General features: G+C 43.1%; 1 long non-coding RNA gene across 3 annotated transcripts in view; it reads left to right on the top strand.

Annotated features, from left to right (window-relative positions):
• LOC147360969 (uncharacterized) overlaps nucleotides 1-24,384 on the top strand; it is a 48,318-nt gene that overhangs the window by 538 nt on the left and 23,396 nt on the right. Inside the window, exon 1 of one of the 3 annotated variants that reach the window (XR_015139546.1) lies at nucleotides 172-540. The exons of the other annotated variants lie outside the window; for them this stretch is intronic. This is a non-coding gene — a long non-coding RNA (uncharacterized LOC147360969). Of the gene's footprint in view, nucleotides 1-171; nucleotides 541-24,384 lie in introns of those variants that run through there. 3 annotated transcript variants of the gene reach the window in all.

The following is a 24,384-nucleotide window of genomic DNA, read 5'->3' as shown; positions in this document are numbered from 1 at the left end:
CTCTTCCAGCAGAGAAACTATACGGGACTAAAAATAACTACACTCAGGCACAGTCAGGGCATTTATGAACAATAAGATATAGAAAGGCCACAAACCAACTGCCACTTCGGAGGGGCTGGGAGAAAAAACAGGGGATACTGTGCAGTGACCCCTACACAGAGCACCACCAAGCAGGTGGGCAGCCACCTAAGCCACGCCTCCAGTGGGACCCACGATCCACGCCCACCACCACCTTATTTGAGGAGCCAGCTCGCCCTCCTCCCAGGGGAGCAAGGGGACCCGTCACTTGTTCTGCTCCTTCCTGCTGCTGCATGAGTCCCATGCTTGATACAGTGTTAGTCTTCTCAAATTTTTAAGACTTGCTTTGTGGCCTAACATATAATTTTTTCCTGGAATATGTTCCATGTGCCCTTGAGAATAATGCATACTCTGCTGCCTTTGAATGGAAAGTTCTGTGAATGTCTGCTAAATCCATCTGGTCTAATGTGTAGTGTAAGTCCATGTTTCCAGACTGACATCTGTCCATTGTTGGAAAGCAGGGTATGTAAAATATTTTAAAATTTATTTTGGCTGTGCTGAGTCTTCGTTGCTGCTCATGGGCTTTCTCTGGTTGTGGCCAGTAGGGGCTACTCTCTAGTTGTGGGGCGTGGGCCTTTCTCTGCAGTGGCTTTTCTGTTGCAGAGCTCTAGGCACATGTGCTTCAGTGGTCGGAGCACCGGGGCTCATGAGCTGTGGCCCGTGGGCCCTCGGGCATGCTGGCTTTGGTTGCTGCAGCTCGCAGGCTCTGAGCTACTGAACCTGTGTGGTGCTGTGCAGGTTCAGTTGCTGTGCGGCATGTGAAATCTTCCCGGATCAGGGATCAAACTCATGTCCCTTGTATTGGCAGGCAGATTCTTATCCATTATGCCACCAGGGAAGTCTGGGACTGTCTTGATTACAACTGGTTCCCCAGCCTGATCCAGCAGCTGGCAACCATGGGGGCTGCAGAAGTGCTTGTTGCATATCAGGCAGGTGCTTGGATTGGAGACTGGCAAGGGTGGGTTCATGTGGGATGTTAAGGAATTGGACGAAAAAGGGAGAAAGAAGAGAGGAGGGCATGGTTGTATGAGAAGGATGCTGGGTCGGGAAGAACAGGGGGAACTACGTAGTTTGCTGAGGGGAGAAGGATGTGTCAGTAGCAGAACTGGAAGGTGAAGGCGGGAAAGAAAGCCTGGCGTGAGAGGGGAAGAGGCCCTTGTTCCAAGGTCCAGCTCCTCCAGGAATCAAGTTTTAGAAGGGGTCCCTGTGGGTGGGAGTGTGGGTTTTCCGAGACTGCAACGACTTGAACTTTACTCTGGGTTCTACAACCATTAAGTGTGAAATCAACAGAGGACAACAGGGCATCCCGTGATTTGTGGAGGCTGTTGTCTCTTGCAGATCCCTGAATGAGAGAGCTGCCCTGTTGTAGACAAAAAGCCTACTCAAGGCTGCACCAGAATTCTTCTTAGGGAGCGAATAGTCTTTGGGAAAATATGTTGACTAAGCTTTTTTGGGATAAAAATGACACTATGAAAGGCATGGTTTTGCGGGGGACCCAAGCAATGAAAGATCTGTTTAAACTAGACTTCAGAAGAAAATGAGAACTTGATCTCAGAGGCGAAGGCAGAGGACCTTGAGTTGGTGAAAGACCATGTGGCCATAAGAAGCAGGAGGTTTCTTAAAGTGGCTGGAACGCGGGAGGGGAGACAGCCTTCCATGAGAAGGGGTCTGAGGTCAGTGGTTCTGGAGGACCCAGGCTCTTGCCCGCTGTCCTCAGCCTGGGTACCCTCCCTTCTGGTGGTGTGACATCTGTCCAGGTCTGGGCAGACAGTCCTCTTGCCATTGCATTTGAAGGCAGGGCAGAAGGGGATCAGGAGAGAGTGTTTCCTTTTGTATCTTATAAATTTTACCGAGAAGGAAATTATTTTCCAGAAGCTTCTAGGAGGCTACCCCTGGCTAGCTCTGATTGCCCTGTTTTCATGTGTCCATACCTTTACCTGCCCCTGACCAACATCAATGGGATTGTCAGGATCAGTCAGGCTCATTGTGGTTCATCCACTGGTCCTGTGGGAGGGCTCACCTTTGGAGAGCATAGCCCCCAAGCTTGAATAAAAATGAGGTTTCGTTACCTAGAGAAAGGCGGGAGGTGGCTGTTAGGGAGACATCTCATGGTGTCTGATGTGAGTGAAAAGCATGAGAGGTGGGGGCCTTGATGGGGGTGTCACCACAGTAACTTTTTGAGTAAGAATGATGATCTAAGATTATTTGGTATACAAATGACCTCTCCTCTCAGCTTTCAACAATTTGTAAAGTGTGTGTGCCTGTGGGAACTCTCTGCCTTGCTTGCTTGTGTTCATCTGGTAGCCATGTGCTAACAGCTGGCATCTACTCTGATGGTCAGTGTTTGCGCCCTGATGGGCAGGTACATCTAGTGCCATCCTGAGTGTGCACAAGTCAAGGATGGTATGACCGTCACGTCTTGGTCAGAAGTATGTGAGTCCAAGATTTCAAGGGTAGTGGCAGAAATGATGTGACAACTGAAGCCCCTAAATGAGTGTGTGAAATCTCTAGGAGTGCTCTGAATACCTGAGAGTCATGGGAGAAGAAGTGGAGCCAACCTTATATAGATTTTAAGTGGACTGAAGATTTAGCTGACTTGCAGGTCACCACTGCATTGTACAACCAACTCACCATTGATGGGGAAGTACAGGCTCAGGGCAGTTTTCAGAGAAGACTCAGAAGGGTCTTTAGAGTACATCTTTGTCCTCTCTCTTTACTTGCCCTGGATTCTTCTTGCTCCTTCTCCCCAGAGTTCATCAAGACTTCGCTGGGGGAGGTCTGTGCAGCTGCAGGCCCTTGCTTCCTCCCCAGACCTGCCAGTCATCTTGAAGAGGAGTAGAGTCCCATTTCTCTCTCTCAGCTCTGGAAAGAACAGTAGGAGCTTCCACCTGGACGGACCACCTGAGGGCAGGGAGGCAGGAATCAGGGGTCCAAGGCTGGGAGGATGCTCCTGAGGGTGTCAGGTGGGGTACCTACACCAGTGAATGGGACTCCTTGTCTAAAAGGGATTCTCAGGCATGTTCATCCTACATGGATTACTCACACATGGGCTCCTGAGACATAGCTGCTTTTGATTCTCTTGCATGTAGAGCCAAGGAGGTGTTTGGCAGCAATTGTGAGGAGCTCTGAATAAGACCTGCAAAGACAGTTATTAAACTAATCCAGGATAAAGGCAGGAAGGGGTGTTAATTGCACCCAGCTTGACACCAACCTAATTTCTTTGGCATCTTTCTACAAGCTGAAAGTGGGTAGGAGGTCTAGCTGATGCAAAGAAGAATGGCATCTGGTTATGCAGAGCAGGTGACAGCTGATGTTGCAACTTTAGGAGGTGAGCATCTCAGGCAGTGCTTGATAGGAGGAAACTTGGCAAAGAGGAACCCAGATACCTTTCCCATCAGGCAGGAGACAGAGCCTCCTCTGAGGAGGCCAGTGCTGTGCCTCTACCTTCCAGCCTCTTCTCCTCTTTGCTGGCCCCAGATTCACACAGACTTTGGGGAAATTGTGCTCATCCTAAGGTGAGCCAGCCGCCTGGGCTCGTATATCTTATTGCTCCATTGTGCTGTGCTCTGTTGACAAATTTGCCTCGTGCCTGTGATGGCTGCTTTAACTCTAGCACTCGTGTCTGCATTTCAGCCAGCAGGAAGGAGAAAAGGGGAAGATATGGGCTTATCTCCTCCTTTCATGACCCCTAGAAATTGCATACACCATTTCTGTTAATGTCCAATTGGCTGGAACCCACATGCAGTTGTGAAGGAGGCCAGTTTGCCAAATGAGGCCAAGAGACATCTGAGTATCTTTGCTGGAACCTATTATACAGAGTGAAGTAAATCAGAAAGAAAAACACCAATACAGTATATTAATGCATATATATGGAATTTAGAAAGGTGGTAATGATGACCCTACATGCGAGACAGCAAAAGAGACACAGATGTAAAGAACAGACTTTTGCCAGTTTGCCAAATGAGGCCAAGAGACATCTGAGTATCTTTGCTGGAACCTATTATACAGAGTGAAGTAAATCAGAAAGAAAAACACCAATACAGTATATTAATGCATATATATGGAATTTAGAAAGGTGGTAATGATGACCCTACATGCGAGACAGCAAAAGAGACACAGATGTAAAGAACAGACTTTTGGACTCTGTGGGAGAAGGAGAGGGTGGGATGATTTGAGAGAATAGCATTGAAACATGTATATTACCATATGTGAAATGGATCACCAGTTCAGGTTCAATGCATAAGACAGGGTGCTCAGGGCTGCACTGGGATGACCCTGAGGGATGGGATGGGGAGGGAGGAGGGTTCAGGATGGGGGACACATGTACCCCCACAGCTGATTCATGTCTGCTACTGCTGAGTCGCTTCAGTCGTGTCTGACTCTGTGCGACCGCATAGACGGCAGCCCACCAGGCTGCCCCGTCCCTGGTTTTCTCCAGGCAAGAACACTGGAGTGGGTTGCCATTTCCTTCTCCAATGCATGAAACTGAAAAGTCAAAGTGAAGTCGCTCAGTCGTGTCCGACTCTTAGCGACCCCATGGACTGCAGCCTACCAGGCTCCTCCATCCATGGGATTTTCCAGGCAAGAGTACTGGAGTGGGGTGCCATTGCCTTCTCCACTGATTCATGTCAATGTATGGCAAAAACCACTATAATATCGTAAGTAATTAGCCTCCAATTAAAATACATAAATTAATTTTAAAAATAAATAAATTATTAAAAATTATAATGTGACAAAGGAGTTGGGAACAGCGGGACAGAATAAGCACAGCACCTGAGGGAAGAAGGCAGCAGGGGCTCTGGGCTTAACACGAGGCTGTCCTTGGCCCATCCAGACCTGGCCCTAGGCTTTCTACAGGTCTGGGAAGCAGAAACTGAGGCATGGAAGGTATTCCCTGCCGGAGATGGATAAGGTAGATTGGCAACACTTCTTTCTGCAAATTTCATTATTAGAACTTTTGAGGTAATAGCATATAATAAGGATAATCATATAAAGACTATTTTTTTTTCTAATTTTATTTTATTTTTAAACTTTACATAATTGTATTAGTTTTGCCAAATATCAAAATGAATCCGCCACAGGTATACATGTGTTCCCCATCCTGAACCCTCCTCCCTCCTCCCTCCCCATACCATCCCTAGACTATTTTGTTCTGATAGTATTTCATCATAAACGATCACGTTACTGAGTCCAAGCTCAAACTGCTCACTGCATAAGTCAATAAATGGGGAGACAACTTGTTGGGGGAAGGAATCGTGAATTTATTCAGAAAACCAGCAGACACAGAAGATGGTGGACAGTGTCCCAAAGAAACATCTTACCTGAGTTAAGATTCAGGCTGCTTTCATACTAAAAAGGGAGAGGGTTGTGGCTCATTGTTGAAGACTTCCTGGTTGTGGGAATCCTCTGTTCTTGCAGCTGTTCCCATAGGTCTGGTCACAATGTTCCTACAAACCTCCAACCATAGGCATCCGGTCCCATCACTTCATGGGAAATAGATGGGGAAACAGTGGAAACACTGTCAGACTTTATTTTTCTGGGCTCCAAAATCACTGCAGATGGTGATTGCAGCCATGAAATTAAAAGACACTTACTCCTTGGAAGGAAAGTTATGACCAACCTAGACAGCATATTAAAAAGCAGAGACATTACTTTGCCAACAAAGGTCCATCTAGTCAAGGCTATGGTTTTTCCAGTGGTCATGTATGGATGTGAGAGTTGGACTGTGAAGAAAGCTAAGCACCGAAGAATTGATGCTTTTGAACTGTGGTGTTGGAGAAGACTCTTGAGAGTCCCTTGGACTGCAAGGAGATCCAACCAGTCCATTCTAAAGGAGATCAGTCCTGGGTGTTCTTTGGAAGGAATGATGCTAAAGCTGAAACTCCAGTACTTTGGCCACCTCATGCAAAGAGTTGACTCATTGGAAAAGACTCTGATGCTGGGAGGGATTGGGGACAGGAGGAGAAGGGGACAACAGAGGATGAGATGGCTGGATGGCATCACCGACTCGATGGACGTGAGTCTGAGTGAACTCCGGGAATTGGTGATGGACAGGGAGGCCTGGAGTGCTGCAGTTCATGGGGTCGCAAAGAGTCGGACACGACTGAGTGACTGAACTGAACTGAACTGAATACAAGTGTTATTCTCTGTTCTGCAACTTTTATTTCTATGAATGGGAAAATGTTATGCCTTTAAAGGTCAGGGCCTTGAGAATGGACTATCCTGTATATTTCAGGCAGTAGAAAAAGCACAAAATACAAAGGTTAAAGTAAAGGAAACAGATCTAATATGGAGTCAGATTTGTTCTTCTCTGTTACAATAATGTTATTGACAACCAAGTTATACCCTTCATGGTGCTTCACACTCAGGAGGCAGGAACATAAAGCATTGTTACCAGAAATGTTTATAAAGTTTCTGTTTCTGCTGCTTCTTACAAACTCTGCTCTTAGCATTAGTCCATCTGTGTGTGTGTGTGTGTGTGTGCACGCGTGTGTGGAGGGGGTGTGCTAGCTAGAAGGATCTCACTTCCTTAAAAGCTTCACATCTACCCTTGGCATTATCTCCACATGATGCTTTAATAGTTTTGCATTTGTTTATATTTTTGTAAGTATTTAAAGTGGTTGTCAAATGTTATTATATTTGAAAATTTGTTTTGGCATTTCTTTATTTCTTTCTGTGTGGAGAGGTTCAGAAATGGAAGTGACTCATGTCTTCCTGTGTCCACCCTGTGGGTGTATCTTGGCGTTTCCTCTCCCTGCCTAGCACCATTGATCAGCGATCTGCATGGAGCCCTGCTCCCCCTGCGCCAAAGATTCTCTGCCCTCCCCTTACCTGTTTTCTTTTCACCTTCGTTAGATTTTGGTGTCAAGGTTATGTGATTTATTAAGTAAATTAAATAACTTTCCTTCCACTTTTTTTGTACTTTCTGAAAAAGTTTATGTAACATAGGAGTTAATCACACATTGACAATTTAAAGAAATCTACCAGGAAATCCATCAGAGTTCCAGGTCTGCTTTGATGGTGGTTCCTACCTAACTTTCTCAGATCTTGATCTTTTCAAGCCTTCTAAATCTAATTGCATTGATTTTCATTGCAAAAGCACTGATTATTTATATTTACTATGAGAAGCATTTTTTGGTGGTCATTTCCAAGTTTATTACTGTAAAATTGTGAATAGTTTTAATCGCCTTTGTACCTTTATCTCTGATGTTTATCACTTCCTCATATCCAATTTATTAATTTTTTTGTTAAAGCTGTTGTCTTTATTATATTTGCCAGATGTTTATCGGTTTTGTTTCTTGTCACAGAACCAGGTTTTTTATTTACTTAATTCATTTTTTTACTAACTTATTTTTTCTGCTTCTATATTAATTTTAAGATAATTTTCTTTGTTAAATTTTTTATATAAAAAGAATATTGATGGTTATGATGGGCTTCCCTGGTGGCTCAGTTGGTAAAGAATCTGCCTGCAATGGAGGAGACCTGGATTTGATCCCTGTGTCAGGAAGATCCCTTGGAGAAGGAAATGGCTACCCACTCCAGTATTCTTGCCTGGGAAATCCCATAGACAGAGGAGCCTGGTGGACTACAGTCCATGGGTATAAAAGGTCGAACACAACTTAGTGACTAAACCAGCACAAGGCTATGATGTTTCCTCTGAGTTTAACTATTTTTTTTAAAAGCAGACTTTATATTTTAGAGCAGTTTTATGTTCACAGTAAAATTGATTGGAAGGTATAGAGATTTCCCATAAACTCCCCTCCCCCCCACATACATTGCTCCCCCATTATCAACATCCTCCACCAGGGTGGTATGTTTGTTATAGTTGTCAAGCCTACACTTGACAATTACCCAAAGACCACAGTTTACATTAGGGTTCACTTGTAGTGTTATACATTCTATATATAAAATGGGTTTGGACAAATGCAAAATGACGTGTATCCATCCTTATAGTATCATAGAGTATTTTCACTGCCCTAAAATCCTCTGTGCTCCAGCAAAAGAAACTATAAGCAAGGTGAAAAGACAGCCCTCAGAATGGGCGAAAATAGCAAATGAAACAACTGACTAAGGATTAATTTCCAAAATATACAAGCAGCTCATACAACTCAACACCAGAAAAACAAACAACCCAATCAAAAAGTGGGAAAAAGACCTAAACAGACATTTTCCCAAAGAAGACGTACAGATGGCTAACAAACACATGAAAATGTGCTCAACATCGCTCATTATTAGAGAAATTCAAATCAAAACTACAATGAGATATCACCTCACACTGGTCAGAATGGCCATCATCAAAAAGTCCACAAACAATAAATGCTGGAGAGGGTATGGAGAAAAGGGAATGCTTTTACACTGTTGGTGGGAATGTAAATTGATACAGCCACCATGGAAGATGAGATTCCTTAAAAAACTGGGAATAAAACCACCATATGATCCAGCAATCCCACTCCTAGGCATATACCCTGAAGAAACCAAAATTTAAAAAGACACATGTATCCCATTGTTCATTGCTGCACTATTTTCTCAGTAGCTAGAACATGGAAGCAACCTAGATGTCCACTGACAGATGAATGGATAAAGAAGCTGTGATACATGTACACAATGGAGTATTAGTCAGTCATAGAAAGGAACACATTTGAGTCAGTTCTGATGAGGTGGATGAACCTAGAACCTATTATACAGAGTGAAGTGAGTCAGAAAGAGAAAGATAAATATAGTATTCTAATGCATGTATATATGGAATCTAGAAAAATGGTACTGAAAAATTTACTTACAGGGCAGCGATGGAGAAACAGACATAGAGAGTAGACTTATGGACATGGGGAGAGGGAAGGAGAGAGTGAGATGTATGGAAAGAGTAACATGGAAACTTACATTACCATATGTAAAGTAGATAGCCAACAGGGATTGCTGTATGGCTTAGGAAACTCAAACAGGGGCTCTGTATCAACCTAGAGGGATGGGGTGGGGAGGGAGATGGGAGGGAGGTTCAAAAGGGAGGGGATATATGTATATCTATGACTGATTCATGTTGAGGTTTGACAGAAAACAACAAAATTCTGTAAAGCAATTAACCTTCAATAAAAAAATAAAAATCCCCTGTGCTCTACCTGCTCATCTCTCCTCCTTTTTTATCTCATCTTTGAGCAGTTGGTTTCAAAAGTGATCTCATTATTGTTTTTCTCAAAATAGCCTGCCATTATATTCTTAAATTTCTTCTTAAACCATTGCTACTTTGAAGGGTATTTTTAAAAATATCCAGCTGATTAGGGTTTTAAAAATCATTGTTTTAGTATAAAACTTTGAATTTTGGATTTTATCATTTGAGATCACAGAAGATAGATTGAAATTTTTTCTGAGCAAAATTTTATTAGGCATGTCCGACTCCTTGTGACCCCATGGACTGTAGCCCATCAGGTTCCTCTGTCCATGGAATTTTTCAAGCAAGAATCCTGGAGTGGGCTGCCATTTCCTACTCCAGAGGACCCTCTGACCCAGGGATAGAATCCACATCTCCTGTAGATTCTGCTTTGTCAGGTGGATTCTTTACCACCAAGCCACCTGGGAAGTTCTTGACATCATAAATCATCTGCAAATACAAAGATTATGTAATCTTTGGAAATACATTTATTGAAATGAAAAAAAATTTATTAGGCAATTTGTTTTTGTTAATTAACGTTTTATCAGTTTTATAACTTTCATATAAACTCCAAAAGAATGTGCATTGTGTGTTTTTTAAGAGCCATGAAATAAGTCAACAGTTCAGTTAAGGTTAGAAAATACACTGTGTAATATTTCTTCTTTTTAGTTAATTGTTATTGGGGGACAATGTTGTGTTGGTTTCTGCTGTATAGTAAAGTGAATCAGCCATACAGATAGACTGGCTCTGTGGGTCTTCGTTGCTGCAAGCGGGTGTTCTCTAGTTGCGGCAGGTGGGGGCCACTCTCTAATTGTGCTGCTTGGTGTTCTCATTGCAGTGGCCTCTTTGTTGCGGAGTGTGGGCTCTAGGTGAATGGGCTTCAGTGGTTGCAGCTCTCAGGCTCTAGAGCGCAGGCTTAGTAGTTGTGGGGAACAGGTTTAGTTGCTCCAAGGCATGTAGAATCTTTCCAGACCAGGAATTGAATCTGTGTCCCCTGCATTAGCAGACAGATTCTTATCCACTGTACCACCAGAGAAGTCCCCGCTGTGTACTATTTCAATCCTTTGATATTCATGGAGACTTACTGCCCAGTTTATGGCCTACTTGGTGTCCGAAAAATATTCAGTTCAGTTCAGTTCAGTCGCTCAGTCGTGTCTGACTCTTTGCGACCCCATGAGTCGCAGCACGCCAGGCCTCCCTGTCCATCAACTCCCGGAGTTCACTCAGACTCATGTGCATGAAGTCAGTGATGCCATCCAGCCATCTCATCCTCTGTCGTCCCCTTCTCCTCCTGCCCCCAATCCCTCTCAGCATCAGGGTCTTTTTCCAATGAGTCAGCTCTTTGCATGAGGTGGCCGAAGTATTGGAGTTTCAGCTTTAGCATCATTCCTTCCAAAGAACACCCAGGACTGGTCTCCTTTAGAATGGACTGGTTGGATCTCCTTGCAGTCCAAGGGACTCGCAAGAGTCTTCTCCAACACCACAGTTCAAAAGCATCAATTCTTTGGTGCTCAGCTTTCTTCACAGTCCAACTCTCATATCCATACATGACCACTGGAAAAACCATAGCCTTGACTAGATGGATCTTTGTTGGCAAAGTAGTATCTCTGCTTTTCAATATGCTGTCTATGTTGGTCATAACTTTCCTTCCAAGGAGTAAGCGTCTTTTAATTTCATGGCTGCAGTCACCATCTGCAGTGATTTTGGAGCCCCCCAAAATAAAGTCTGACAGTGTTTCCACTGTTTCCCCATCTAATTCCCATGAAGTGATGGGACCAGATGCCATGATTTTAGTTTTCTGAATGTTGAGCTTTAAGCCAACTTTTTCACTCTCCTCTTTCACTTTCATCAAGAGGCTTTTTAGTTCCTCTTCACTTTCTGCCATAAGGGTGGTGTCATCTTCATATCTGATGTTAATTTGGTAAAGCTAATTGATCATATTGTTCTAATCATCTGTATTATTACTGGTATTTTTTTCCCTGTCAGTTACTGAATGAAGGATGTTAAAAAATCTTCCACTATCTCTGTGGCTTTGCCTATTCTTCCTTTAATTTCTTTGATTAAAAAATGTTTTATTTTTTTATTTGGCTGAGCTGGGTCTTAGTTGCATTGTGCAGGATCTTTAGTTGCAACATCTGGGATATAGTTCCCTGGCCTGGCCTGGCCCAGGGATAGAACCTGGGCCCCCTGAATTGAGAGTGGGGTATCTTAGCCACTGGACCACCAGGGAAGTCCCTGGTTTTTTTGATTTAAAAAAAATGTGTTTTGAGGATAACTTACGAGTTGCATGCATTTGTTTTCTTGACAAATTAATCCTTTTATTATTAGGAAGGGATCCTCTTTAGTAATGCTCTTTGACTTAAAGTAATACTCTTTGACCTAAAGAGTCAATATTCTTTGTCTTAAAACTCTAGTAATACTCTTTTACTTAAAGGCTTCTTTGTTTGATCGGTATATAGCCATACCAACCCCGTTGGGTCAGACAGTAAAGAATTTGCCTGCAATGCAGGATACTCAGGTTTGATTCCTGAGTCAGGAACATCCCCTGGAGAAGGGAATGGCAACCCACTCCAGTATTCTTGTCTGGAGAATTCCATGGACAGAGGAGCCTGGCGGGCTACAGTCCACAGGGTCACAAAGAGTTGGATACGACTGAGTGACTAACACACGATTCTGTCATGATTAAAATTTGTGTGGTGTGTTGCACTCTTTTGCTTTCAACCTGTGTCTTTATATTTAACAGTACATATTTAATCTTGCTTCTGTATTCAGTCTGTCAAATTGACCCTTAATTGCTATATTTAGTCCATTTTCATTCATTGTCATTATTATATGATTGGATTTATGTCTCCCAGTTGAATTGGTTATTATCCATCTCATTAATTCTTCATTCTTTCGATTTTTTTGTCCCTAACTTAAACACTTTATTGAAATTTGACGTACAAAAAAACTGTCTATATTTAATGTACACACTTCAAGAATTTGGAGATAAGTGGACATCTATAAAATCATCATCGCAATCAGTGCCTTAGTCCTATCCATCACCTCCAAAGACTTCCTCCTGCTTTCTCTTTGCTTTTATCTTTTTTTCAATAAGAACACTTAAGATCTGTACTCTTAGCAAATTTTGAAGAGTACAATAGAGTATTATCAACTATAGACTATGTTATACAGTAGATCTTGAGGACTTATTTATCTTAGTTGAAACTTTGTACTGTATACTGTGTCATAGTTGAAACTTTGTACTGTTTGACTGATAGCCCTATTTCCCCTCCCTCCATTTTCTGCCCATTTTGGGGGTGTGAGAACTGAGTAATACTTAATATTCTGTTTTATTTCCTATATTGACTTTTTATATGTTTGTTATATTTCTTGTAGTGGTTGCTCATGCCTTCTAGTAATACATCCTTCATGAGCTATGTAAGAATTTAATTTGTTCTAGCCCATATTTTGTGTTCTTACTGTCTTATGCTATAATACCCAGAATGCATATTATTATTTTTGGTTTAAGTGGTCAGTATGTTTAAAAAGTATTTTAGAATATTATAAACATGCATGCACGCACATATAACATTACTACAAAGATGAAGTCTTTTATATTAACTATTTGCACTGATATTTACCCTTCTTGTTGGTCTTCATTCCTTCCTGCAAATCTGGGGTTCAATCTGGTATGTTGTTTCCCTTCAGTAAGACATAACTCTTTAAGTTTGGAAACTCTTCATAGCATTTCTTGAAGTACTAAGTGTAAGTGCAAGTGTACTGGAGACAAGTTTTTATGTGTCTGGAAATACCATCATTTTGACTTCAGTTTTGAAGCAACTTGGTATTGGGTATAGTATTTCAGGTTAACAGTTTTTTTTCTTTCAGCGTTAAGAGATATTCCATTGCCTTTGGCCCTACATTGTTTCTGGTGAGAAATAATATGTCCTTTTTTGCTGGTTTCTCTTAATTTTGCTTTTTACTTTTGATTTTCAGTAGTTTGATCATGATGTGCTGAGGTTTTCTTTTAATCTGTCCTACTTGAGATTTGCTGGGTTTCTTGGATTTGTGGATTTGGAAGTTCACTGACCATTATCTGCCCAAATAATTTTCTGCTCTTTTCTTTTTTTAACTCTCCTTCTGGGACTCCAATTACACATATATTAAGATACTAGATATTTGATATTGCCTCACAGACAGATCTCAAATTCTTTGTATTGTTCTTTTCACTCATTTTTCCTTTGGTTTCCATCTGAAAATTTCTATTTCCCTGTCTGTAAGTCTGCTGATTTTTTTTTTCTTTGCTGAGTCCAGCCTGCCATTAAGGCCATCTGTTGAGTCCTTTATTTGTAATGTGGTTTTTAATTTCCAACATTCCTGTTTGATTCTGTTACAATTTCTCTGTCTCTGGAAATTACTTGTCTTATTATGTTTTCCACCTTCCTACTAGGTCCTTTGGGCTTCCCTTGTGGCTCAGCTGGTAAAGAAGCTGCCTGCAATGTGGGAGACCTGGGTTCAGTCCCTGGGTTGGGAAGATCCCCTGGAGAAGGGAAAGGTTGCCCACTCCAGTATTCTGGCCTGGAGAATTCCATGGCCTGTATAGTCCATGGTGTTGCAAAGAGTCGGTTGGACACAGCTGAGCGACTTGCAGTTTCACTTCACTTCACTAGGTCCTTTAGCATTACTTTCATAGTTATTCTAAAATCATTGCCTGAAAAATTTAAAATTTGGATCAGAGCTTACTATTTGCTTCTATTGATTATTTCTTCTTTTGATCATAAATTATATTTTTCTGATTGTTTAGATGTTTCATGATTTTGTATAAAATAACAGAGTGAAGTAAAGAATATTTACCTCCAGGTAGGGACATTAAAATTGAGGAGCTGAGTTAAAATTTGCGTAATTGGGGCTGAGTTTTATTTCATCTTTCTTTGAGTGACAAATAGATGAAACTGTTTTGAGAGTATAATCAGGACTTTCCCTTCTCTAGGCCTTGGGACTCTGAGTACTGCTATGATTCTGGAGAATTCTTTGTTCTTTTCAGCTGGGTGACCAGTTTTCTGAGCCATAGGTGGTCTCTCCTATTGCATTACAGGTTATCAGGATTCTGAGTTATGAGGCATTTTCTTTGCTCTCTGCTTTTGCCCCAGGCTTATTATACCTGTATAGCAAGGTATTCCTAGAACAGTTTCTCTCAGCCCCCCTTCCTTGCCTCCATCTCTTGGAAGCTGGCAATCTGGTGTACCTTGTATTGATTTTTCTCAGCTTTCCTACTCTGCGCTCACTCTACTGTCACAGATTGGCTGCCTTGAACTTGGTGGGGGACCCACATACTTCAGGTGATGTCTCTCTCAGGTCTCCTGTTTGGCATCTCATCCTTTGGCATATTGCTCTGAAAACTCAGTGAAGTCTATGGGAAAGCAGTGTTGGGAACAGACTGAGTTTGAGGCTGGGACTCCTTGGAATTCCAGTGATTCCAGCCCACACATGGTTGTTAAAAGGGCTTTTACAATTTCAGCTGGCTTCTCTTTATCCACAACTATGGAGGATTCTTCCTCCTCCTGACACTACCAGAGATCAGAAGTGAGAGAAGCTGTAGGTATCTTATCACCCTCAAATAGCTTGTCATGTTTGATGGTTGAGCTTACTTTGCATCCAGTGTTCCCTGACAAGCTCCAAAAAACTATGGTTTTGTAGTTTATCCAGATTGTTTTAGTTGTTAGGGTGAGAGCGAGACACGCTTGCAACTTTCTACGTCCTACCCAGAAGCAGACTCAACACAAGATGTTACCATTATTGTTTAAATCTGTTTTTCAATTTACTTTGTCTAGTATTGGGGCATGTTGGATCTATTAATATATCCCCTGGCAATTGTGTTTCTATCAATATGTGTATATAAATATTTTTTTTTTCTAAATAGTTTTTTTTCTACATTACGTAATTTGTTGTCATAGTCAGCAAATGAATATTCAGATTGTTTTGCTCAGAAAGCATTGGACTGAATAAATCCTAGAATGATTGTTTAGTACACCCCTCAACAAGCAAATGAAACCCATAAAAATAAATAATTCTGTGGCAAATTCAGTTGATTTTATCTGTGACAATATAAAATTATTTGATTTAATGATCTGTCTTAAATTCTACTTCTTTTTTTTTTAATTTTTATTTTTTTTTTATTTTTTAAATTTTATTTTATTTTTAAACTTTATATAATTGTATTAGTTTTGCCAAATATCAAAATGAATCCACCACAGGCATACACGTGTTCCCCATCCTGAACCCTTCTCCCTCCTCCCTCCCCACACCATCCCTCTGGGTCGTCCCAGTGCACCAGCCCCAAGCATCCAGTATCGCGCATCAAACCTGGACTGGCAACTCGTTTCTTACATGATATTCTACATGTTTCAATGTCACTCTCCCAAATCTTCCCACCCTCTCCCTCTCCCACAGAGTCCATAAGACTGTTCTATACATCAGTGTCTCTTTTGCTGTCTCGTACACCAGGTTATTGTTACCATCTTTCTAAATTCCATATATATGCGTTAGTATACTGTATTTATGTTTTTCCTTCTGGCTTACTTCACTCTGTATAATAGGCTCCAGTTTCATCCACCTCATTAGAACTGATTCAAATGTATTCTTTTTAATGGCTGAGTAATACTCCATTGTGTATATGTACCACAGCTTTAAATTCTACTTCTATATCAGTGTTGTCAATTCTGTTTTCTCTGTGCTCATGTTTCTTTTTACATTTCATTCAGTTCAGTTCAGTTCAGTCGCTCAGTCGTGTCTGACTCTTTACGACCCCATGAATCGCAGCATGCCAGGCCTCCCTGTCCATCACCAACTCCTGGAGTTCACTCAAACTCATATCCATCGAGTCGGTGATGCCATCCAGCCATCTCAACCTCTGTCGTTCTCTTCTCCTCCTGCCCCCAATCCCTCCCAGCATCAGAGTCTTTTTCAATGAGTCAACTCTTCTCATGAGGTGGCCAGAGTATTGGAGCTTCAGCTTTGGCATCAGTCCTTCCAAAGAAATCCCAGGGCTGATCTCCTTCAGAATGGACTGGTTGGATCTCCTTGCAGTCCAGGGGACTCTCAAGAGTCTTCTCCAACACCACAGTTCAAAAGCATCAATTCTTCGGCACTCAGCTTTCTTCACAGTCCAACTCTCACATCCATACATGACCACAGGAAAAACCATAGCCTTGACTAGACGGACCTTTGTCGGCAAAGTAATGTCTCTGCTTTTGAATATGCTATCTAGGTTGGTCATAACTTTCCTTCCAAGGAGTAAGCGTCTCTTAATTTCAAGGCTGCAGTCACCATCTGCGGTGATTTTGGAGCCCCCCAAAATAAAGTCTGACACTGTTTCCACTGTTTCCCCATCTATTTCCCATGAAGTGATGGGACCAGATGCCATGATCTTAGTTTTCTGAATGTTGAGCTTTAAGCCAACTTTTTCACTCTCCTCTTTCACTTTAATCAAGAGGCTTTTGAGTTCCTCTTCACTTTCTGCCATAAGGGTAGTGTCATATGTATATCTGAGGTTATTGATATTTCTCCTGGCAATCTTGATTCCAGCTTTTGCTTCTTCCAGCCCAGCATTTCTCATGATGTACTCTGCATATAAGTTAAATAAACATGGTGACAATATACAGCCTTGACGTACTCCTTTTCCTATTTGGAACCAGTCTGTTGTTCCATGTCCAGTTCTAACTCTTGCTTCCTGACCTCCATATAGGTTGCTCAAGAGGCAGATCAGGTGGTCTGGTATTCCCATCTCTTTCAGAATTTTCCACAGTTTATTGTGATCCACACAGTCAAAGGCTTTGGCATAGTCAATAAAGCTGAAATAGATGTTTTTCTGGAACTCTCTTGCTTTTTCCATGATCCAACGGATGTTGGCAATTTGGTCTCTGGTTCCTCTGCCTTTTCTAAAACCAGCTTGAACATCTGGAAGTTCATGGTTCACATATCGCTGAAGCCTGGCTTGGAGAATTTTGAGCGTTACTTTACTAGCGTGTGCTGCTGCTGCTGCTAAGTCACTTCAGTTGTGTCCGACTCTGTGTGACCCCATAGACGGCAGCCCACTAGGCTCCTCTGTCCCTGGTATTCTCCAGGCAAGAACACTGGAGTGGGTTGCCACCTCCTTCTCCGTGGCATGAAAGTGAAAAGTGAAAGTAAAGTCGCTCAGTTGTTTTCGACTCTTAGTGACCCCATGGACTGCAGCCTACCAGGCTCCTCTGTCCATGGCATTTTCCAGGCAAGAGTATTGGAGTGGGTTGTCATTGCCTTCTCCGATGAGTGCAATTGTGCAGTAGTTTGAGCATTCTTTGGCATTGCCTTTCTTTGGGATTGGAATGAAAACGGAAATTTTCCAGTCCTGTGGCCACTGCTGAGTTTTCCAAATTTGCTGAGATATTGAGTGCAGCACTTTCACAGCATCATCTTTTAGGATTTGAAATAGCTCAACTGGAATTCCATCCTCCACTAGCTTTGTTTGTAGTGATGTTTTCTAAGTCCCACTTGACTTCATGTTCCAGGATGTCTGGCTCTAGGTGAGTGATCACACCATCGTGATTATTTTGGTCCTGAAGATCTTTTTTGTACAGTTCTTCTGTGTATTCTTGCCACCTCTTCTTAATATCTTCTGCTTCTGTTAGGTCCATACCATTTCTGTCCTTTATCGAGCCCATCTTTGCATGAAATGTTCCCTTGGTACCTCTAATTTTCTTGAAGAGATCTCTAGTCTTTCCCATTCTGTTGTTTTCCTCTATTTCTTTGCATTGATTGCTGAGGAAGGCTTTCTTATCTCTCCTTGCTATTCTTTGGAACTCTGCATTCAGATGCTTGTATCTTTCCTTTTCTCCTTTGCTTTTCGCTTCTCTTCTTTTCATAGCTATTTGTAAGGCCTCCCCAGACAGCCATTTTTCTTTTTTGCATTTCTTTTCCATGGGGATGGTCTTGATCCCTGTCTCCTGTACAATGTCACGAACCTCATTCCATAGTTCATCAGGCACTCTATCTATCAGATCTAGGCCCTTAAATCTATTTCTCACTTCCACTGTATAATCATAAGGGATTTGATTTAGGTCATAGTTGAATGGTGTAGTAGTTTTCCCTACTTTCTTCAATTTAAGTCTGAATTCGGCAACAAGGAGTTCATGATCTGAGCCACAGTCAGCTCCCGGTCTTGTTTTGCTGACTGTATAGAGCTTCTCCATCTTTGGCTGCAAAGAATATAATCAGTCTGATTTCGCTGTTGACCATCTGGTGATGTCCATGTGTAGAGTCTTCTCTTGTGTTGTTGGAAGAGGGTGTTTGCTATTATCAGTGCATTCTCTTGGCAAAACTCTATTAGTCTTTGCCCTGCTTCATTCTGTATTCCAAGGCCAAATTTGCCTGTTACTCCAGGTGTTTCTTGACTTCCTACTTTTGCATTCCAGCCCCCTGTAAGGAAAAGGACATCTTTTTTGGGTGTTGGTTCTAAAAGATCTTGTAGGTCTTCATAGAACTGTTCAACTTCAGCTTCTTCAGCGTTACTGGTTGGGGTATAGACTTGGATTACTGTGATATTGAGTGGTTTGCCTTGGAAACGAACAGAGATCATTCTGTTGTTTTTGAGATTGCATCCAAGTACTGCATTTTGGACTCTTTTGTTGACTATGATGGCTACTCCATTTCTTCTAAGGGATCCTGCCCACAGTAGTAGATATAATGGTCATCTGAGTTAAATTCACCCATTCCAGTCCATTTCAGTTCGCTGATTCCTAGAATGTCGACGTTCACTCTTGCCATCTCCTGTTTGACCACTTCCAATTTGCCTTGATTCATGGACCTAACATTCCAGGTTCCTATGCAGTATTGCTCTTTACAGCATCGGACCTTGCTTCTATCACCAGTCACATCCACAGCTGGGTATTGTTTTTGCTTTGGCTCCATCCCTTCATTCTTTCCGGAGTTATTTCTCCACTGATTGCCAGTAGCATATTGGGCAGCTATAGACCTGGGGAGTTCCCCTTTCAGTATCCTATCATTTTGCCTTTTCATACTGTTCATGGGGTTCTCAAGGCAAGAATACTGAAGTGGTTTGCCATTCCTTCTCCAGTGGGCCACATTCTGTCAGACCTCTCCACCATGACCTGCCCGTCTTGGGTGACACCACAGGGCATGGCTTAGTTTCACTGAGTTAGACAAGGCTGTGGTCTGTGTGATCAGATTGACTAGTTTTCTGTGATTAGCACAGTCCTATTGTATTTAGCATTTGGGGGCCATGTATTTTATATTTGAGATATACCTTTCAGATATTTTTATTTGTTTATTTGGCTGTGCCGGGTCTTAGTTGTGGCACACAGGGTCTTCAGTTTTTATTGCGGCATGCAGGATCTGTAGCTGTGGCATGTGAACTCTCAGTTGTGAAACACAGACTTTTAATTGGATGTGAACTCTTTAGTTGTGGCAAGTGGAATCTAGTTTCCTGACGAGAGGTTAAACCCTGGCCCCCTGTATTGGGAGTGTGGAATCTTAATCACTGGACTACCAGGGAGGTCTCTAGATATAACTTTTTTTTTTTTCATTGTATGGACATACCACATTTATTTATCTGTTATCAGTTGGAGGCTTATTTCTCTTTGGCGCTATTATTAACATTTGTATACAGGTTTTTGTATGACCATATGCTTTCATTTTTCTTTTTTTTTTTAATTTTATTTTATTTTTAAACTTAACCCTGTGTATGAGACAGCAAAAGAGACACTGATGTATAGATCAGTCTTATGGACTCAGTGGGAGAGGGAGAGGGTGGGAAGATATGGGAGAATGGCATTGAAACATGTATAATATCATGTATGAAACGAGTTGCCAGTCTAGGTTCGATGCACGATACTGGATGCTTGGGGCTGGTGCACTGGGACGACCCAGAGGGAGGGTATGGGGAGGGAGGAGGGAGGAGGGTTCAGGATGGGGAACACATGTATACCTGTGGCGGATTCATTTCGATATTTGGCAAAACTAATACAATATTGTAAAGTTTAGATATAACTCTTAAAAGCAAAAAAAGTTCTAGATTTTGTTTTTCAGTTTAATCTGGGGCTTTGAAGAAATTTTAGCCATTTATGTTTATTGCCATAATTTGATACTTAGACTTTACATATTTATCCTATATTTATTGAACACCTTTCTGGAAATAAATACATGAACAAAGCAGAATCCTTGCGTTTTGGGAGATCACAGTCTAGTAAAAGACTGTGGTAATCACCACCAACAGTAACTGTAACCAGGGAAAATGAAGTACTGTTATGAGGACTGACTCTAGAGAAAAACTGATTTTAAATTCTAATCTGTTATTCAGTCCAGTTGATATGAGGATACTGCTGCTGCTGCTAAGCCGCTTCAGTTGTGTCCAACTCCTAGTGACCCCATGGACTGCGGCCTACCAGGCTCCTCCGTCCATGGGATTTTCCAGGCAAGAGTACTGGAGTGGGTTGCCATTGCCTTCTCCGATGAGGATACTAAAAATATGCTTATTCCTTGTTTCTTTTTATGGTTACACAGGGGACCTTTTTCCCTATCAAGTAATATGTTGTAAAATAAAGGAGTTTTCTTGGATCCTATACTCAGTGTATGATGTTTCTGGAAGAGTAATTGCATCTTTGTAACCATTGGATCATTTCAGTGTTATTTCAATGTAATTTTTGCCTAGAGGTTGAGGATCAGGTATGTAATAGATACCATTTTGTAGGCCAGTGGAGTGTTTCTACCCTAAAAAAGAAGACCTTTTTCAAATAAATGAGCAAGTTTCCATCAAACAGTTAAGACCTTTTTGATTTTGGTGGAAGTGGGGGGCAGATCTGAGGAGAGAAAAGTTAAAATGTAACTACTTCAGATAATTTGCCTCTGAAGACAGAGGACGTTGTCATTTACAATACTGCTGGCCTGGTCGGTTGATGGGAGGCCTAGAAGGATTTCCGATCTGGTCCTCTAGCCTTGCTCAGGACAGGGAGCATCTAGATCAGTGGATCTGTCACTGTGTCTGTTAGAGAGGACGATGGAGAACGCCTTCACCCTGGGTCTTTGGACCAAAAGCCAAGGATGAGTGAGTATATCTATCTGCTTTGATAGATATCACAGAGGCTGGCTTGCAATTCCAACCTCAGGACTCAGGACTCTGCTGTTCTTTGCAGCTGGAGAGGATGCTGGCAGAACTCAATTACTTTGCTAAGAGCAGCTGGCAGCTCATGCAAGAAAAGTGACCTGGTTTTCTCCAGTCTGTAGTACAGCCCACCTTTCCAGGATGAAAAAATCCCCTTGTTCCTTATTCCCGACTCTCGCGTGGCTGTTAGGCATGCTGGCTGACCCCTGCCTTCCTTGCCCTCTTCAACCCCTCCACCCATCAGACTTAGGGTCACTTGGGTGTTGTATTAAAAAGAAACCAAATGGATGACCAACATTGGACCAGCACCAGTTTAGATTTCCCAGTTCACAGGGTGACTGTACGTCCCGGTTGCCTGGGACAGTCACCCTCTACGCTTGGTGTTTCAGCATGATTATGAATAGCTTTTCTTTTCACTATCAACAGTGTCCAGATTTAGACAAGAAATGGTATGATTACTCTGACTTTTCATCTGTGACAAGACCCATTCTTTGGCTTATACTGACACCTGTAGGCTTGCAAAATGGCTTTGAAGAAAATGAAAAAGTGCCAGGTTTTCCCCTAACCTCAGCCTCTAGGATTTTAGCCCACTTCCTGAGGATCTGAGAGCCCTAACTGTGGGGCATATTCAGAAGGGGACCAAGGCGGGGAAAGACTTCGCCAGAAAATGCTGACTCTGCTGCCGTGAGGGTCCGGAGTTGTACTGACACTTGGAGTGACTTTTTTTTTTTCTGTTTCAAATTCCTTATTATGCATCCTGGTTGCAGTTTCAGGCTGTGGAGTGATGTTTAGATTACTCCTGTTGGCAACAGGAATCACTCTCGGTTTCAGGTGAAAACGAGAGCCCAAACAGCTCTGTGAGCTCTGACGATCGTGCCTGGGTTGGGAGGTGTGGTACTCTGGGCTGGGGAATCTTGAGGCTGTGGGTTTTCATGGCTGGGGAGCCTTGGAAAGAGAATGTAGGCAGGTCAGTTTCAAGGTCCCCCAGCTCATCTGTTGGAAATTAGGTGACCCTGGGTTTCCTTGGACCAAGAAGATGCGGACAGTGGAGGGCGGATGTGAGCTGCAGTACCCTGGGATCTCATGCTCTCATCTCCCTCAGGCCCCATCTTGACACCTGGATTCCAGTTTGAACATTGAAAACAAAACAGTGCACTTAAAAAAAAATTAAATTCAGAGGCCAGGATAGCTTCAGGCAGGACTAATCAGTGTGCTTGGGTGTCACAGCGATGGATTTGAGACAGATTAAACCGTGGGCTCCTGAGACTAACAGCCCCGAGGGCACCCCCTCTCCCTGTGTGAGGCTGCCTTTGAGGGGGGCCCTGTCCCCCCCAGAGGCCACCCCCTCCTCTTGCCTCACATCCCGGAGAAATGAAAATAGACCGTTGCCAAGATAAGAAAGGAAGGCTCGAAAGGGTGTTTGCCTCCTCGGAGTAGATCAGGCTGAGGAAGGGAAACACAGGATGTCTGACTTCCGGCTATTCTTGTAGGGTTTTACTGGCGTTCTTGTTTTTGTCTTCTTCTTTTTTTTAAAAGACACTAATATTGTAAAGTCCCTGGCAAGATAGAAACCTTGGCATTCACCAGTTCCCTTGGAAAGGGCTTGCACTGGATTCTTCCAGACTGTGAGAAAACCCTGGCCGTGCCCCCTGACCTGCATCTCAGGGAAAGGGGGGTGGCGAGCGGGCTGCCTTCTGGCTGTCACTCGCTGAATGAACAGACCATAATGAGTCAATTCTCTGCTGTCTGCTATTTAAAACAACGGGTTCCTTCCTGTTTCCTACGCGCTGACTGAGGCTTCTTCTGTGTTAGGGGAAAAAAAAGGAATTCAGGGATAAAGTGGGCCCTCTGAGCCTGAATGAGCCATACATCTCGGCCCGCAGTGGCACAAAAGCTCCTAACTGTTTTATCTGTACAGATGGCTCTAATTTGGTGTTGGTGGCATGACTCTGTGAGCTAATTTTCCAAATACTTGGTTCATTAAAGTGGAAGGAAAAAAAAAAAAAAACCAACCCTGTAAGCCAAATGAGACTCCTCCAAAAAATAGAAGTCCTGAATGTTTCACCGCAGTGTTGCTTCCGACAGGGCAGGAGGTGGGGGGGTGAGAGCCTCCAGGCCACAACTGAGGAGGCTCTGGATGCCGGCTCCTTTGTCCCCCACCCCAGGGAAGTCCAGGCACCCCCTGGGAGTAAACCCCTCACCTCTTGCCCATGACCTGGTCCCAGGGGGAGCTGGACCGAAGGGACAGGTGAGGCCTCAGATGACGGGCTGGGGTCTCAGTGATGCCACGTTAGGGGCTGACTGGGACTTTTTCTGTTTCCCCAGCCAAGTGTAAGGGATGTTAGGAGGGGTGTGACTGTGGTGAGTATCAGCAGCAGCCGTAGCAGGCGGGGCAGCCCCTTCCGCCTACCCCACCCCCAACCTCCAGGACACTGCCTCACTTCAGCTGGGGCCTGAGACTGCATCATCCCCTGGTGTTCACAGCCTGGTGGCTCTGGGGCTGGAGCTTCCTGGGGGTGACAGAGAAGCTTCGAGAACACTTGGAACACCGCAGGGACATCTGCTCACTCGCTTCTGTAGCAAGCATGCTGAGCCCTGGTCCTGGTCTTGGGACACATATTAGTGGCTCCTGTCCCCTCCAGAAGGGGTTGTCATCTCCAGCCCCCTGCCTCTCCCATCAAGGCAGACACATAACAGATGCAGAAGGTCTTCACTCCGCCCAGCAAGCAGGCACGGTGCCGCACAGGGGGCGCTGTGGAGCCTAGTCACAGCCAGTGGAGAGGGGAAAGCACAGAAAACCCGTGTGCAATGTGCTTAAGAAGTGGTGACAGGTGTCGTCTCCCAAGTGCAAAGACTTGTCAACTCTAAATAATCACACATATGAAGGAGCAGATGGGCGTAGTCTACACATGCATGTGCATGTATGGGTACATGGGTGTTCATGTGGGGGTGTGGGAGGAGGAAGGTGGGGTGCATGGCTTTGCCAGGTGGGCTGGGACAAGACTGAGAAAAGCCTGTGGGCAAACAG

Source organism: Bos grunniens, chromosome 13 (assembly GCF_055505025.1).
Source record: "Bos grunniens cultivar Pamir isolate PY7600 chromosome 13, Bosgru_T2T1.0, whole genome shotgun sequence".
Classification (NCBI taxonomy): domain Eukaryota; kingdom Metazoa; phylum Chordata; class Mammalia; order Artiodactyla; family Bovidae; genus Bos; species Bos grunniens.
This window is presented reverse-complemented; position numbering and strand designations above follow the sequence as displayed.